Below are 15,996 nucleotides of genomic sequence, written 5' to 3'. Positions count from 1 at the left end.
ATTAATAACTGACAGCGCTCAAACACACGTTCAACATGCATGCTCGAGCGCGATTCCAAAACACTCGCCCACATGTGCTCCTGCTTTGACAGTAAGTAGCTTTCCTCACCATTCGTGAGTTTTTGTGTGTTTGAGTGAGTATGCGACACAAGGTTGGATTCGGTCTTGCTTTTAATCAGTGGGATTTTGCAAATGGCCCCGGGCTTCTCCCAGGGACTAATTAGCGATGTGGCTCCAGCAGAATAAACGCGCATACACAAGCATCAATGTGATATCAGAAACACACAGAAAGAAAAAAAACAACCAGAGGACTTTCAAATTAAATAAATAAACAGGAAAGGTTTTTGTGTCAAAGGAAAATAATCAACAGAAATCCTAAAATTTGATCCGCACTGTTGGGCAAACCTTTTGAGTCTCGGGCCGCATTTCATGGAAAAAATGTGCATGGGGGCTGGGTCAAAAGAACAAAATAGCTGATTGCTGTACAGTAAAACTCCGTTTATCCAGATTCATATGAACCTGGAAAATTTCCTGGATTATCCGAGTATTCGGATTAGCTGGTATAGTCTGGTATTCTCACACCCCCTGACCTTAAAATGATGTTTAGAAGCAAAATACATGATTGAATCATCTGGTTTCGATTGAACATGATGTTTATTTTCACACAGATAAAATGAGAATATTATGAAACATACATACTATACTTCTGGGTAAGGACAGATGCGTTGACGTTTACATCCCTTCAAAATGTCACCACTTGTGGGCTGACTCTTCAATTTATCCGCCTTTTTCGGAAGATCTGACTCAGGTTGTTTCTTGATGAAAATTTGCCACAATATCTTTTTTCTTCATACCAGGGTGATCGTTATTATATAGTATTGTAATCAAGTCAAGTCATGTTTATTTGTACAGCCCTTAATCACAAAGAGTCTCAAAGGGCTGCACAGACCACAGATTATTGTAAACGATGGACTATTATTACACTATCCGCTGATCTAATACCTACATGAGGGCGAGGAAATATTCAAAAACCTCAACATGAGGAAAATGAAGAAACATTGAGAAGGAACTGCACATGAGGTCATTTCCCTTCCAGGATGACCAGGCTGCGATGGATGTTACAATAACAAATAATACACAGATATTGTCAACATATAATGTAGGTTATTCATATGCTATAGAATAGAAGTGTTTTAAGCTTAGATTTAAACAGTTCCACTGAGGTTGCAGATCGAATCTTAAGGGAACAAGCATTCCACAGCACCGGGGCCCGAATGGATAATGCTCTCGAACCTGCGAATTTGTTCTTGGCTCTTGGGATCACTAGTAGACCAGTATTTTCAGAGTGAAGGCTCCGGACCGAAACATAGGCGAAAATTAAATCTGAAAGATATGAGGGAGCAATTCGATTAATAATTTTGTATACATACAGTATTGTATCATCTTTAATTTTCCTTCTAATGCTCAGCCCTTTCGACTCCTCTTCTGGCACTCTGCGTAGTCTCCTTGATTATCGTTTTGCACGAATAGATCACAACTAGAATTGAATAAGAATGGATCGAAATGATTAGGATTTTCATTCGGAATAGCCAAAGATCCCGATTATAAAATCCGAAATATGCATAGATTTTTCGTAAGAATTACATTATAAATCATCCGGATCAAACTTTTAACCAGATTTCACAAAGTTCCAGATAAACTGGATCTGGATAAACTGAGTTTTACTGTATTTAATAGAGTCCTAAATCTGATACCTCGTCAATACTAGGGAAAACAATTTCTGTATTTTCTGCCCTATAAGGCACACCTAAAAGACTTTTTATTTTTATTTATTTATTTATTATTATTTTTATTTATTTTTTCCCAAAAGCCGACCATGCGCCTTATAATACGGTGCGCCTCGTATATGGATCAATATTTAGTCTCGCAACTACGACTCAATTTTCCCCCCGTAGAAGTAGTGCACAGTGCATGCTGGTATGTATATATATATATATACTGGCGTTTTATTTTCTAACTAATGTGTCAATTATCATTTTAATCGGTCACTATTGGCTATAATTATTTGGAGGTAAAGGAGGCAGCTCCTCTTTACTATTTACAGGCTTGTAAAGGCTAAAGTGGGGTAAAACAAAGCCTGCCAATAGCTCAAAAAGATGTGAATCACAGGTTAAGTTGGTCTACGGCCTAGAGAAAATAATTTTTATGGGGCTAAACAGACAGCTAGCAAAAAGCGTATTTTTTTTTCTGCATTATTGCATGTTTTTGAGTATGTAGATAATTTACACTGTTGGATTCATTACACTTGTAGGTTTGAGGGGACCATGGTTGCGTGTTATTATCAAATGTGATGGCTGCAAGACGACGTCTTTGGTGAGTTTTTTTGGGGGGTATCTTGTTTCAAACTGATTGGGTTGTTTCTGTGATGAGTGCATTTTTAAAGGATCAGCATATCTTGAATCCTAAAAGTTTAAGCTTTCCAAAAATATATGGCATGACGAGTTTCGTGACATCGTAAAGACACCATGTTTGTACATGTCTGTCACAGGTATTTGCTTCCGCAACAGTCTGATGGCCCGTTAAGGGGTTAATTATGTTTGACTGACCTATCTGACTGTTTTGTTGACAATCTTAGTGTAGCACCTTATAGTTCAGTGTGCCTTATGTAAGGAAAATATTTGACAAAAGACTATTTTGGGGGATGCATCTTATAATCAAGTGCGTCTTATAGTGCAGAAAATGAGGCACAGTAAATCAACTTTTACGCGTTTACCCGCACAAGTTGTGCACAATGGTGGGCCTCATCAGGGACAACAATGACCTGGCCTACAGAGAGGAGGTGGAGCAGTAGGTGGCCTGGTGCAGAGTCAACAGCCGGGTCCTGAATGTTGACAAAACTAAAGAGATCATTATTGACTTCAGGAAAAACCAGCCCAACCATGCCCCACTTCTCATCAACAACAAGGTTGTGGAGGTTGTCAGCAGCACCAAGTTCCTAGGGGTGCACATCACAGACAAACTCACCTGGTCCGTGAACACTGCATCACTGGTGAAGAGGGCACGGCAGCGCCTGTACTTCCTGCGGAGGATAAGGAGAGCCCACCTGCCCCCACCCACCCTCATCACATTCTACAGGGGCACCATAGAGAGCATCCTGACTAGCTGTATCTCTGTGTGGTGTGGAGGCTGGAGTGCCTCCGACTGGGGTAGTGTGAGGAGGGTGACGAGGAGAGCAGAGAAAATCGTCGGGACTTCTCTCCCCTCCATTCAGGACATTGGCCAGAAGCGCTGCCTATCCCGAGCCAAGAACTACATTAGGGAACCCTCTCACCCCCAGCATGGACTGTTCACTCTGCTAGCCTCTGGGAAGAGGTACTGCAGTGTGCGGTGCAGGACCACCAGGTTCTGCAACAGCTTTGTCCCCCTGGCCATTAGACTGTCAATCACACACATAGCAAGCCTACACAGCTGCTAATTTGTACATCTGTTTGTTTTTTGTTTTTTTTGTCCTTGCACTACTGGCAGTTCTCTTATACCTAGCCACTCATTTGCACATTTGTTCTCCTCTGCACTATCGTACTCCAGTGTTATTGTTATTGTATAGTGACTTGTTTACCTGACTGCCCATTTTGCACATCTGGTTGGCTGCTCCTCTTGCACTCTTTGCACTACTGTATAATACTCATAGCTATAATTATTTAGTGTATTATTAGTACTTCAATACTCCAACTCAATACAACATTCTTCACCAATTAATTGTGAGTCAGGTGTATTGACATTTTGTTCTGTATACACGTGTACAAGAATGACAATAAAGTATATCTGAATCTGAATCTGAAGTTGTGTTTTATTTTTTATACAGGGACCATTGCATCCAACTTGTTTTAAAACACTCAGAATATGCAAATAAATATGTTAGTTTTCGAATAAAATATTTAATTAAGAGTAATAGCAATAAGTAATATATCCCTTTTTAAGCACTAAACCTGATCATTTGCTTTGAAAAACTTAATGCAATAGGACTTCTTCAGAAGTTTTTTACTGCATGGAATTTTTTATCTTGATAAATAAAATGTATTTAAAAAGAATACACAGAAGAAAATGTTGCAAGCTATTTGAACGTTAGCCATGAGCGCAAAAAAAACCAGGCTAAACACAGAGACACAGGCTAAAAAAATCCACGTGAGTGCAATCATATTGCCTTAAACAAAGACTTAAACTAAATGACATCACGTTTCCTAGACTGTTCTCTGGTTGATAAATAGTAGTCAGCAAATACAGGGTGTCTCAAAAAAATGTACTCACTCTTTTTATGTGTTTCACGACGTTTGCGCGTTTTCAGCGTTGTCTGGACAATAATGGTCATCACTTTGAATATTGGCGAACATGATTCTTCAATTACATTTGTCTCATGTATTCGATGCTATTTCACTTCACTCTATGTTCATAAATAAAGGTTTTCTCGTCATTCTAAGAGTGAGTACATTTTTTGAGACACCCTGTATAGCACCAGTGGATGTTCTGGTGCGTGTCTCTGGTGACCTCCGGTGGACATATTTGAAACTGAAGGCAATCATTTGACAAAAAGCATTTCTTTTTTTTTCTTAAACTTCTCTCAGCCACGTCTCCCCGGCCAGATTAAATCCCTTGATACAGCCCACGGGCTGTCGTTTGGCTACCCATAATTTAAACCTCCAATTTTCGTCCTTCAAGCTATGCAACCGAGATTTCAATTTCTGTTTCCCTTTGTGTGTGTCTTACCTTCTTTCTTGCCCGCACGCACATGCCTCTTCCACAGTGTAATGTGTTGACAGCCTGTGCGCAAGCTAGAGCAGAAGGATGACGGCCTAAGAGAATACCTCGGGCTTTTGCACACTGCACCTTAATGTGGAAACGCAGACACTGACAGCACAAACACACCTACACACATTCTGGCTGTGTAAACCAGAGAGATTAGCAGCTCATTACCATACCACAGGGGGCTGTACACGAGGGCCTACGTGTTTCTGTCTGTCTGTGTGTTTTTCCCGTGTGTATGCGTGCACGCGTGTTACCGCACCACCGAGGATTGCGAGCATGTGTCCCAAAAACAGCAATTCCATTATTTGCCCGGAATAAGCGCATTTATAATCAGGACAGCAAAGCGAAGACCGCAGAGAATCACTGGATGTATGTATTAATCTAAAAGACAATGATCAGATTAAAGTGATTTCCCTGGTTAAACGCCAACAGAACATGAGTGGCAAGGACAGAGGTGACACCTGTGGTCCTCACGGACAGATGCACAGTTGATCCAGAATATTTGCACATGAGCCAGATGGTTGTGTTTTGGATTAAGGAAGTCATGTTTTGGAACCTTTGTTTTTGAGTATAAGGCCGGAAGTTGGCTTTTGTATTAACAATAGAGATTAGAGTCACTGCAGCTAGGGTGTAAAAAATATGGTATAAAGGTCTTTTTTAAAAATATTTTCACTGGTATGGACCAGTTCTAAACCAGCTGGAAGGCACCTGCCAAAGCAACCCACCGTGGACTCACCGCCACGTTGATGCGGGCCCCCCCGACTGCCACCACAGCTGGGTAGAGCCGCAAAATGACCCTGCCGCCCATCATGAATCGCCGCCGACATCCCTGCGACCATCCACCAAAAGAATTAATAGCATAGTATTGTTAACCACAGTGTTTGAAATGTAGGGAAAAGTAGCAGTTTATAGTCGGACTATACCGACTAAGTCCTGTATTTACGGTAGTTACCTTGTAGTGTACAGTAGCAGAAACCATTAGGATCACAAGCGAAGCTTTTTTATGAATTCCCAGTAATTCGGAAGTTAATTCCCTGACCAGGAATAGGACTGAACTCTCTCCACACCAAGTAAGAAGAGTAGCAGATTACCAGTAGTTATCAGAAGTAGTCTAGCAACGGCGCAAAATACGTGCTCTTTGCCAGATCATGCCAAAAACACACCACCGTAAATCAAAAGTTCCTCAAAAACTGTGAGAGGGATGAGTGTCCCATATTCTTTTTGTTATGGCTAGATACCTTATTTTGGGTAAATAATTTAACCTCTCCTCCTTGATTTGCTACCTTATCGTGGTGGAGGAGTTTATGTGCCCCATGATCGTAGGAGCTATGTTGTCGGGGGCTATAAGCCCCTGGTAGGGTCACCCATGGCAAACAGGTTCTAGATGAGTGGCCAGACAAAACGCAGATCAGAAGACCACTTATGACGAGCAAAAACATTGGTCCTGAATCTCACTCGCCCGGACGCGAGTTACTGGGGCCCCCTTCTGGAGCCAGGCCTGGAGGTGGGGTCCCCTGGCGAGCGCTTGGTGGCCGGACCTTTACCCACGGGGTCCGGCCGGACCCTCTTCCCATGGGCTCATCACCTGTAGGAGGGGCCAAAGGGGTCGGGTGCGCAGAGAGCTGGATAGCGGCCAAGGGAGGGGTCCTTGGCGTGACGATACCCGGCTACAGAAACTGGCTTTTGGCACATGGAACATTACCTCTCTGGCAGGGAAGGAGCCCGAGTTGGTGCGTGAGGTTGAGAAATTCCGACTATATATAGTCGGACTCACCTCCATGCACGGCTTGGGCTCTGGTACCAGTCCTCTCGAGAGGGGTTGGACTCTCTTCCACTCTGGAGTTGCCCGTGGTGAGAGGCGCAGAGCCGGTGTGGGCATATTAGTTGCTCCACGGCTCGGCGCCTGTACGTTGGGGTTTACCCCAATAGACGAGAGGGTAGCCTCCCTCCGCCTTCGGGTGGGGGGACGGGTCCTGACTGTTGTTTGTGCTTATGCACCAAATAACAGTTCAGAGTACCCACCCTTCTTGGAGTCCTTAGAGGGTGTGCTTGAGAGCGCGCCCCCTGGGGACTTCCTCGTACTGCTGAGAGACTTCAACCCTCACGTGGGTAATGACAGTGAGACCTGGAGGGGCGTGATTGGGAAGAACGCCCCCCCTGATCTGAACCCGATTGGTGTTTCGTTATTGGACTTCTGTGCCCGTCATGGTTTGTCCATAACGAACACCATGTTCTGACATAAGGGTGTCCATATGTGCACTTGGCACTAGGATACCCTAGGCCGTAGTTCGATGATCGACTTTGTCGTCGTTTCGTCGGACCTGCGGCCGCATGTTCTGGACACTCGGGTGAAGAGAGGGGCGGAGCTGTCAACTGATCACCACCTGGTGGTGAGTTGGCTTCGATGGTGGGGGAAGATGCTGGTCCGAGCCGGCAGACCCAAGCGTGTTGTGAGGGTCTGTTGGAAACGGCTGGCAGAATCTCCTGTCAGAAGAAGTTTCAGTTCGCACCCCCGGCAGAACTTTTCCCATGTCCCGAGGGAGGCGGGGGACATTGAGTCCAAGTGGACCATGTTCCGCGCCTCCATCGTCGAAGCGGCTGATCGGAGCTGTGGCCGTAAGGTAGTGCGTGCCCCGGCGGCAACCCTCAGACCCGTTGGTGGTCACCGGCGGTGAGGGATGCCGTCAAGCTGAAGAAAGAGTCTTATCGGGCCTTCCTGGCCTGTGGGACTCTGGAAGCAGCTGGCAGGTATCGGCTGGCCAAGCGGAATGCGGCTTCGGTGGTTGCTGAGGCAAAAACTCGGGCATGAGAGGAGTTTGGCGAGGCCATAGAAGCCGACTTCTGAACGGCTTCGAGGAAATTCTGGTCCACCATCCGGCGTCTTAGGGGGGGGGGCGGGGGGGGGGGGGGAGCGGTGTCCCATCAACACTGTGTATAGTGCCGATGGTGCGCTGCTGACCTCGACCCGGGACGTTGTGAATCGGTGGGCGCAGTACTTCGAAGACTTCCTCAATCCCACCGACACGTCTTCCTCTGGGGAAGCAGAGCCGGAGGACTCTGAGTTGGGCTCTCACATCTCTGGGGTTGAAGTCACCGAGGGGGTCAAAAAGCTCCTCGGTGGCAGGGCCCCAGGGGTCGATGAGAACCGCCCGGAGTTCATTAAGGCTCTGGATGTTGTGGGCGTGTCATGGTTAACACGTCTCTGCAACATCGCGTGTACATCGGGGACATTGCCTCTGGACTGGCAGACTGGGGTGGTGGTTCCCCTCTTTAAGAAGGGGGACCGGCAAGTGTGTTCCAACTACAGGGGGATCACACTTCTCAGCCTCCCTGGTAAGGTCTATTCAGGGGTACTGGAGAGGAGGGTCTGCCAGGAGGTCGAATCTCGGATTCAGGAGGAACGGTGTGGTTTTCGTCCTGGCCGTGGAACACTGGACCAGCTCTACACATTCTGCAGGGTCTTTGAGGGTGCATGGAGTTTGCCTGTTCGGTCTACATGTGTTTTGTGGACTTGGAGAAGGCATTCAACCGTGTTCCTCGGGAGGACCTGTGGGGGGTGCTTCGGGAGTATGGGGTACCGCACAGGCTTATCCGGGCTGTGCGGTCCCTGTATGCCCGGTGCCAGAGTCTAGTCCGCATTGCCGGCAGTAAGTCGGATTCGTTCCTGGTGAGGGTTGGACTCCGCCAGGGCTGCCCTTTGTCACCGATTCCGTTCGTAACCTTTATGGACACAATTTCTAGGCGCAGCCTTGGTGGGGATGGAGTCCAGTTTTGGGGCCTCAGCATTGCGTCACTGCTTTTTGCAGATGATGTGGTGCTGTTTGCTTCCTCAGGCCGTGATCTTCAACTCTCGCTGGAGCGATTCGCAGCCGAGTGTGAAGCGGCCGGGATGAGGATCAGCACCTCCAAGTCCGAGACCATGGTACTCAGTCGGAAAAGGGTGGCATGTTCTCTCCGGGTTGGGGAAGAGATCTTGCCCCAAGTGGAGGAGATCAAGTAGCAGTTTCAGAGGTCAAGAGCAAATGGCTACTTGTTCACGAGTGAGGGTAGGATCGAACGGGAGATCGACAGACGGGTCGGTGCAGCATCTGCCGTCATTCGGACCCTGTACCGGTCCGTTGTGGTGAAGAGGGAGCTGAGCCGAAAGGCAAAGCTCTTGATCTACCGGTCGATCTACGTTCCTACCCTCACCTATGGTCATGAACTTTGGGTCATGACAGAAAGAACACGATCCCGGATACAAGTGGCCGAAATGAGTTTCCTCCGCAGGGTGTCTGGGTTCTCCCATAGAGATAAGGTGAGAAGCTCAGTCATCCGGGAGGGACTCTGTGTGGAGCCACTGCTCCTCCGCATTGAGAGGAGCCAGTTGAGGTGGTTCGGGCATATGATAAGGATGCCTCCTGGACGCCTATCTCTTTTAAGGCTGCTGCCCCCGCGACCCGACCTCGGATAAGCGGAAGATGATGGATGGATGGATGGATGGAATTTAACCTTGATTATCTTTTGGAATATAAAACATTTTATTTAACATTTAGTGGGACCAAAGCGTGCACACACAGAGTTTATTTTGGGGGTAAGTGAGATACCAAAAGGCACTCGCACGTGAGAGAAAACAAGCAACAGAATATACAGTCTGGGTAAAGGACATTTCTGGGCGGATCACAATACACAGAAAATATTCACAGTTTACAAAGTACAGAGAGTCCTGAACCAATCGATAACAGGCACCAGCAGAAGCTAGTGGAAAAACAGACACATAGACAGCATAGATAATCCGCCAGCCTCTGCTGTCAGTACAGTCCAGGTTCCTGATAAGATTTAAGTGTGGGCAATTAGGAAATTCCACAACTGCTCTGCCAGGCCATTCCCATCCCAGTCCAATAGGTACTGGTATCCTATCCCCTCTTGCAAATGTCCAGAACCTCCCGAACCGTGTATTCCGGGGCATGATCCACCAACCAGACCGGGATGATCGTCTGGCAAAAAGTTCTTACCCTCCCACCGGCTTGGTGCGGGAGATATGGATCGTGGGGTAGACCTTCAGTCATGCCGGAAGCCGCAATTGCACCGCTCCACCTCAAAGGGACCCAGGAGCCAGGGTGACTGATGCCTGCTCTCGACACAGATTTGAAGGTCCTTAGAAGAGAGACAGACCACCTGCCCAAGAAGGTTGTAAGGCAATAGCTTGGGTGGGTATTGCCAGGTGGGCCTAGTCCCCTTTGTGTGACTATGTACAAAGTGAAGGTGCAAACTTGTGTGTGAGGAAAAGGAATGTACTCACAGCCAACACTTGCCATAAAATGACTGCACTTCAACGTGCACTGTATTCCACTTGACACGCTCCTTACGCCATTTTTTACTGGTCTGTTCGTCAGTTTTGTTTGGACAGTGCTGGGTAATAAGGTAATATTACGGCGCCACCATCTTGTCTACTGTATGATTACTTTCTTTAATTAACATTGAGTGAAGCAGAGGTCAGTCAATGCCCAGTATAGATTGTGTCATTGTTCGGAACCTTGCAGGATCCTTTGTATTCCATGTTCCGTGCGTCACTCAGCAAACAATCATGGTTACTTGAACATTTTCTTGATTCCAAATGCCCTTGCTCCTCAATCCTATAATATGCCTCTTAAATCCTTTCTGACATACTGCAGAGAATATTGTAATTATTCCTGAACATGACACCCACTTCTCTAAGTTCTTACAATATTCACTTGTATATTTGAAACAATTTTCCGTCTCAGAGGTTAACTGCACGCTGGTTGGTTTCCCCTCTTTCACAATAAAGCTCTTGATTAGCATTCAAGTGGTGGATGCTTCACATTTGTTCACAATGCTGACCAAACTCATTTTAGTGTCGCAAATCATGCTCCAAGCTTCACCTGCCGAAGTAAGATTTAAAGAAAATATACACTTGCATCAATGTAGGTGTCTGGAGGGAGATGTTAAACTCAGTGCAGCAGCTGACTCAGGGAAACGATATGTGAATAGTTTGCATGCATGTGCAGAATGAGGGGAAGCGGAAAATGAACTTTAATGCTCCAAACATCAAATAAATAATGTATTTTTTTCTGTGTATACTGCCACATCCTTGAATTTTGTGTGTCTATAGAATATTAAAGCAATTTCAACAAAATAATGTCCCTTAACTGAGAAATTTATATTCATTATTATAGGTCCTCAACTGTCATTAGTATATATTTTTACTCTTGCAGTACTATCCATTTTCAGTTAAATTGACCTTGCATGGTGAAGAGTCGAATCTCATCAGCATTATTGCTGAAAAATGGAGCTACTAAGGACCATTCGCTAGTGGAAAGGAAGGAAAAAGCAGTTTCAGAGGTCAAGAGCAAATGGCTACTGTCCTTGGTTTGGTAGAACATTGGCTCCATTGCATCGGACAGAAATCTGCCTCGTCCACATGTAACAAGGTCAAGAAAAGTCCCAATTGCGTCCCACCGAAGGTGTAAATGGGAACGGATGACTGAATGTCCGTTTTTTTAGACTGTCCTTCATTTTCTAGCTGGAAACTGAAAACTGCTGAATTTTCAAGCTGAATATAAACAAGCCTCAACAAATTAGTTTTTAAAATAATTTAAAGAGCAGGTATGGTTTAAGAGACTTGTAGTAATTTCTGGATTACAAGCCTGCTACTTTTTTGTTACATTTTAAACACTGTAGCTTTATATACAGCTTATTCTTTTTTCGTGGCAGCGCCAAAGAAAACGGTAAGCTGCTCTTTTCTACAACACATGCGCTCTAAAAACACCACGGTGACGTGAGGAAACATTTATGTTGCCCTACAAGAGAAATTTGTCCATGTATTGACAATTTTTTTTTCAAATAATACATAACAGGAGCACAGAGGGAGGTTTGACAGTACCGTAATATTTACAAAGTTTTCGCGTTTTTTGATTTTTTTCACCCATAAGTCTTCAACTAATACATCCAAATTGAACAGCATTGGTAGTTATCTATCACTTATTTCTTTGTATCAGTGATTTTCAACCACTGTGTCGCAGCACACTAGTGTGCCGTGAGAGATCGTCAGGTGTGCGGTGAGAAATTATCCAATGTCACTTTTCAAAATTTTAAATCTTATAAAACATTTATGAATCATTTTCTGCAAATATTATGTCATTGTCAAGCGTCTGTGTTGTAAAAACAGGGGGTATTATAAATTATATTGTAATTAAACATACTGCTCAGTGTCATTTTAAAACTTTTTTGTTTAGTGGTGTGCCGCGAAATTTTTCCAATGTAAAAAAAACGTGCCCTGGCTCTAAAAAGGTTGAAAAACACTGCCCTGTAACACTGTCACTGTAGGGTCGCTGAAGTTTCCTTAAATCCTTGTGGAATGATGTCAAGCGGATGCAATTTTGTCTGTCCTCGCAACAACCACCAATGACAACAGCACAAAAATCACGTCTGGGTTGCAACCTGGCACTATTTTCCACAGTATGGTTGCCCTGGTGCAAAGGTCAGAAAATATAAGTCTCACATTTTACACCACGCAGCCCTTATTCACCTATTCTATTGGCACAGTAGTAGATTTATGCTCGTCATTGAAATCACCACATCACTCATGTTTTTGGTTTTCTTTTAATTTTTGAATATCTTTAAGTCAAAGCTGATATTTATGTATACAATTTTTTTTCACGTTAAACAGAAAAAAAATGGTTGTCATTCCAATTTTCAATGTCGTAGAACGCGAGGCGTTATCCAAAGCTATTCCTGTATGCTGTAATTGTCAACACATTGCAAGTGATGTTGAGTGGTTGCCCCCACTGGCGTTCTGCTAATCAGAAGACATTGTGTTCTGCACCCTGCAAGTTTCTCCAACCAGCCTCCCCTCTTTCAAACATAGAAAACAAAGACACAAATACTCATTCTTCAGTCTTCGTTCCGGTGATTATCCACAACAGTAGCATGCATGATAATGAGACTTGATGTTCTGTATAGACAAGCACTAAAATATTTAAATGTTTTTTCTTGTATTAGGAAGACATTCAAGTAGAGCTGGGCCGTTATCAGGGTTATTGTGCTGCATTACTGCGAAACGCTTGTCGGGCGACAAATGTTGCAGATAATCTACTTTGACGTCTGGTCTAACATTAATTGGTGAAGAATCGATACCAATTGATTTGCAAATGTGACCAGTGTTCCAGTACTGGTAAATATGTACACGTACTGTATACATTAACGTTCAAAAGTTTCAGGGTGCTTGGAAACGTCCTAATTTTGGATTGAAAAGCATGGTTTTGTAATGAAGATACCATTAGACAAATCGAAAATGCATCAAACACTTTGTAAACAAGGTAAATAACTATTATAGTTGCAAATGTCTGCTTTTTAATGCAAATAATTAGTAGGTGTAGAGAGGCTGATTTCTAGAAACCTGCACTCCAGTCTTCTAACAGTACATTATGTTTGTTAATGCGTGAGAATGGTAATGAATGATCTGGAAAAAAACATGTGCAATTTTGTTAGCACGGATATAAACAGTTTATCTGGTTAAAGGAGCTAAAAAAAACTGACCTTCCTTTGAGCTAGTCGAGGATCTAGAGCATCAAAATTGTGGATGTTATTAAACTTTCAGAATGGCCAGAAAAAACGAAATTTTTCTTTCAAACTCGACAGTCTATTCTCGTTGTAAGAAATGAAGGTTATTCCATCTGAAACATTACCAAGAAACTGAAGATCTCCTGCAATGGTGCCTACTACACCCTTCATAGTACAGCACAAACAGGCTCTAACCAAAAGAGTAAAAAATGAAGTGAAAGGCCCGCTGCACAACAAAGCAAGAGGACATTACAGTCTCTAGTTCGAGAAATAGATGTCTTACAGGTCCTCAACTAGAAGCTTGGTTAAATAGTACCCGCAAAACACCAATGTCAACATCTTCAGTGAAGAGGCGACTCAGAGATGCTGGCCTTAGAGGCAGAGTGGCAAAGAAAAAGGCATATCTGAGACTGGCTAACAAAAGGAATACATTCATATGGAAAAAAAGAACACAGACATTGAACAACTCGTTTGATAAATAAAACTGTTACTTTTTCATAGGTAACAAACTTTTGAACAGTAGAGAAAGGTCCCTCTGTATAAAAGCACCTCGAGACATGAAAATTCCCATAATAAAATGTTATTAAATTTTGCTCTACAAACGAAGGTGAATCCAAGCTATGAGCAGTCCCCAAAGCTACCACTAAAGACCTTTTGAGACTGATGCTACACCACTTCTTACGTCACAATTTTGTTTTACCGTATTCCATCACCTTGATGAAGTTTTTGTGACCATAGCCATGAGTTCTATGAAAGGGGTTTGGTAAGGTGTTTTTGAAGAAAAAATGAGAATGATGACAATTGAAACCAAGCAAGAAACATTTGACGATTATAGTGTTCATGTGAGTGACCTAGCCAAGAAGTAAAATCTGTCAACATCTCCTATTTGTAAGCTATTGAAACAGAAAGACTTTATCAAGGATCTAAAACCAACCAGGGGCATGACTGTTCTTTCAGAATTGCAAACCACTATTCATGAGGAGCTGGATAGACCTGTCCGTGTCGGTATGCGACACGGACCTTGCGGGAAATAGAAACAAGGAGAGCAAAAGTGTTTTGGGAGGGTAATAGCTCAGGAGGCAAAGCGCTCGTTTCGGGATCAATAGCTCAAAGGTTCGATTCCCGGCTCCTCTGTGTTGTGGAAGTGTCCTTGGGCAAGACACTAAGTCCCTAATGCCCCCGGTTGGCTGATGCTGCTATTGGTGTGTGAGTGTGTGTGAATGGGTAAATATGTAGAAAATTGTAAAGCGCTTTGGGAGGTCTTCACCGACATGAAAAGCACTATATAAATGCAGACCATTAACATTTTACATTTCTTTCTATCTAAATATTTTATACCAGATTAATCAAAATTAATACCAGGATAGGAGTCAATCTAGATTGATTTTTTTAATCTATGCTCAGCAGAATAGAACATCTTGTTTAACTCTCAAAGGGAGACAGACTGTTGACAACAGATCCATTCAGGGGCAGAGCTACTTTTGTATTTTGTATCAGACAATCTGCGACTTTTTACTTTAGAGAGAAAAGTGGAATCTAAAGGAGGAGCTATTTAGATTTAGGAAACCAAATGCCGACTGTGTTCACAAAGCCTCTTTGTGTGCCTGCATCCGTGCACGTTTGCATATGCGTGCGTGTTCACGCTTGTGCGTCTCATTCCAAGACACATGCTCACGGTCCTCACGGCGCACCTCTTCACAATCAGAAATCAGTGGATGGCTGCAGAGAGAAAAGAGAATTCATTAAACTCAGCCACCCACGCTGGGCCGCACTAGAGGGGGCGGAGGGGGTGCAGGCAAGGAAAGGGGGGGTAATGATGATGATGGTGATGAGAGAAAAGGAAAAACGTGATGAAAAGGGAGATTAAATGGAAGACTTTCATGCCGTATGGAGGTCATGCAAATAGATTGTAGTGGTTTGATTTGTTATTTAAATACACAATTTTAATAAGGTTCTTTTGTTGAAACCAACCCAATATTTACCTATTTTAAAATAGATTTATAACAACAGCGAGTTTTTGCGTACAATATTACTGTTTTTGTCAAACATTTTTATGCATATTATTGGAAAAAAAAAATCATGTTTCTTTATTTCTTTTAAGTTACCTCTCACGACCAGATCGTTAATCACAAGTTTTTTGAGATATAGAGGAAAGGCAGCGCCCGTGATCCGGTGCTTGCTGGACGCAAGCCGCTGACAGAATCGTAACGTGTTCCGAATGCGGAAGTGGATCTTAGCGTTGTAGACGGAAAAACGGATAGGATTGGGCGATCAGAACGTGGTCGGGGTCAAAAAATGGGTCGTTAGCCGGGACGGGCGATCAAAACGGGGTCGGGATCAAAAAAACGGGTCGTTGCCGGAGACATACGGGGGAATCAGGAACAGATGGGTGAAAAACGGGTGTACAAACGGGACCGACGGGAATCAGAGTCAAAAATGCTTGCTTTGTAAAAACGGAGGTTCGCTGGCGGACTGAGAACAGGCGGGTGAAAGGGCTGGGCTTAAGTTGGACGGGAACCAATCAGGTAGCCAGCAGTAGCTGGCGCCAAATGAGCGGGCACAGGTGAAGGTTATCATTCATCATGACATTACCATTTGGTGACATTCAAGACCGAAAAAAATCACTAAAGATTT

Source organism: Urocampus carinirostris, chromosome 1, assembly GCF_059441175.1.
Source record: "Urocampus carinirostris isolate Australia breed hairy pipefish chromosome 1, RoL_Ucar_1.0, whole genome shotgun sequence".
Lineage (NCBI taxonomy): Eukaryota > Metazoa > Chordata > Actinopteri > Syngnathiformes > Syngnathidae > Urocampus > Urocampus carinirostris.
This window is presented reverse-complemented; position numbering follows the sequence as displayed.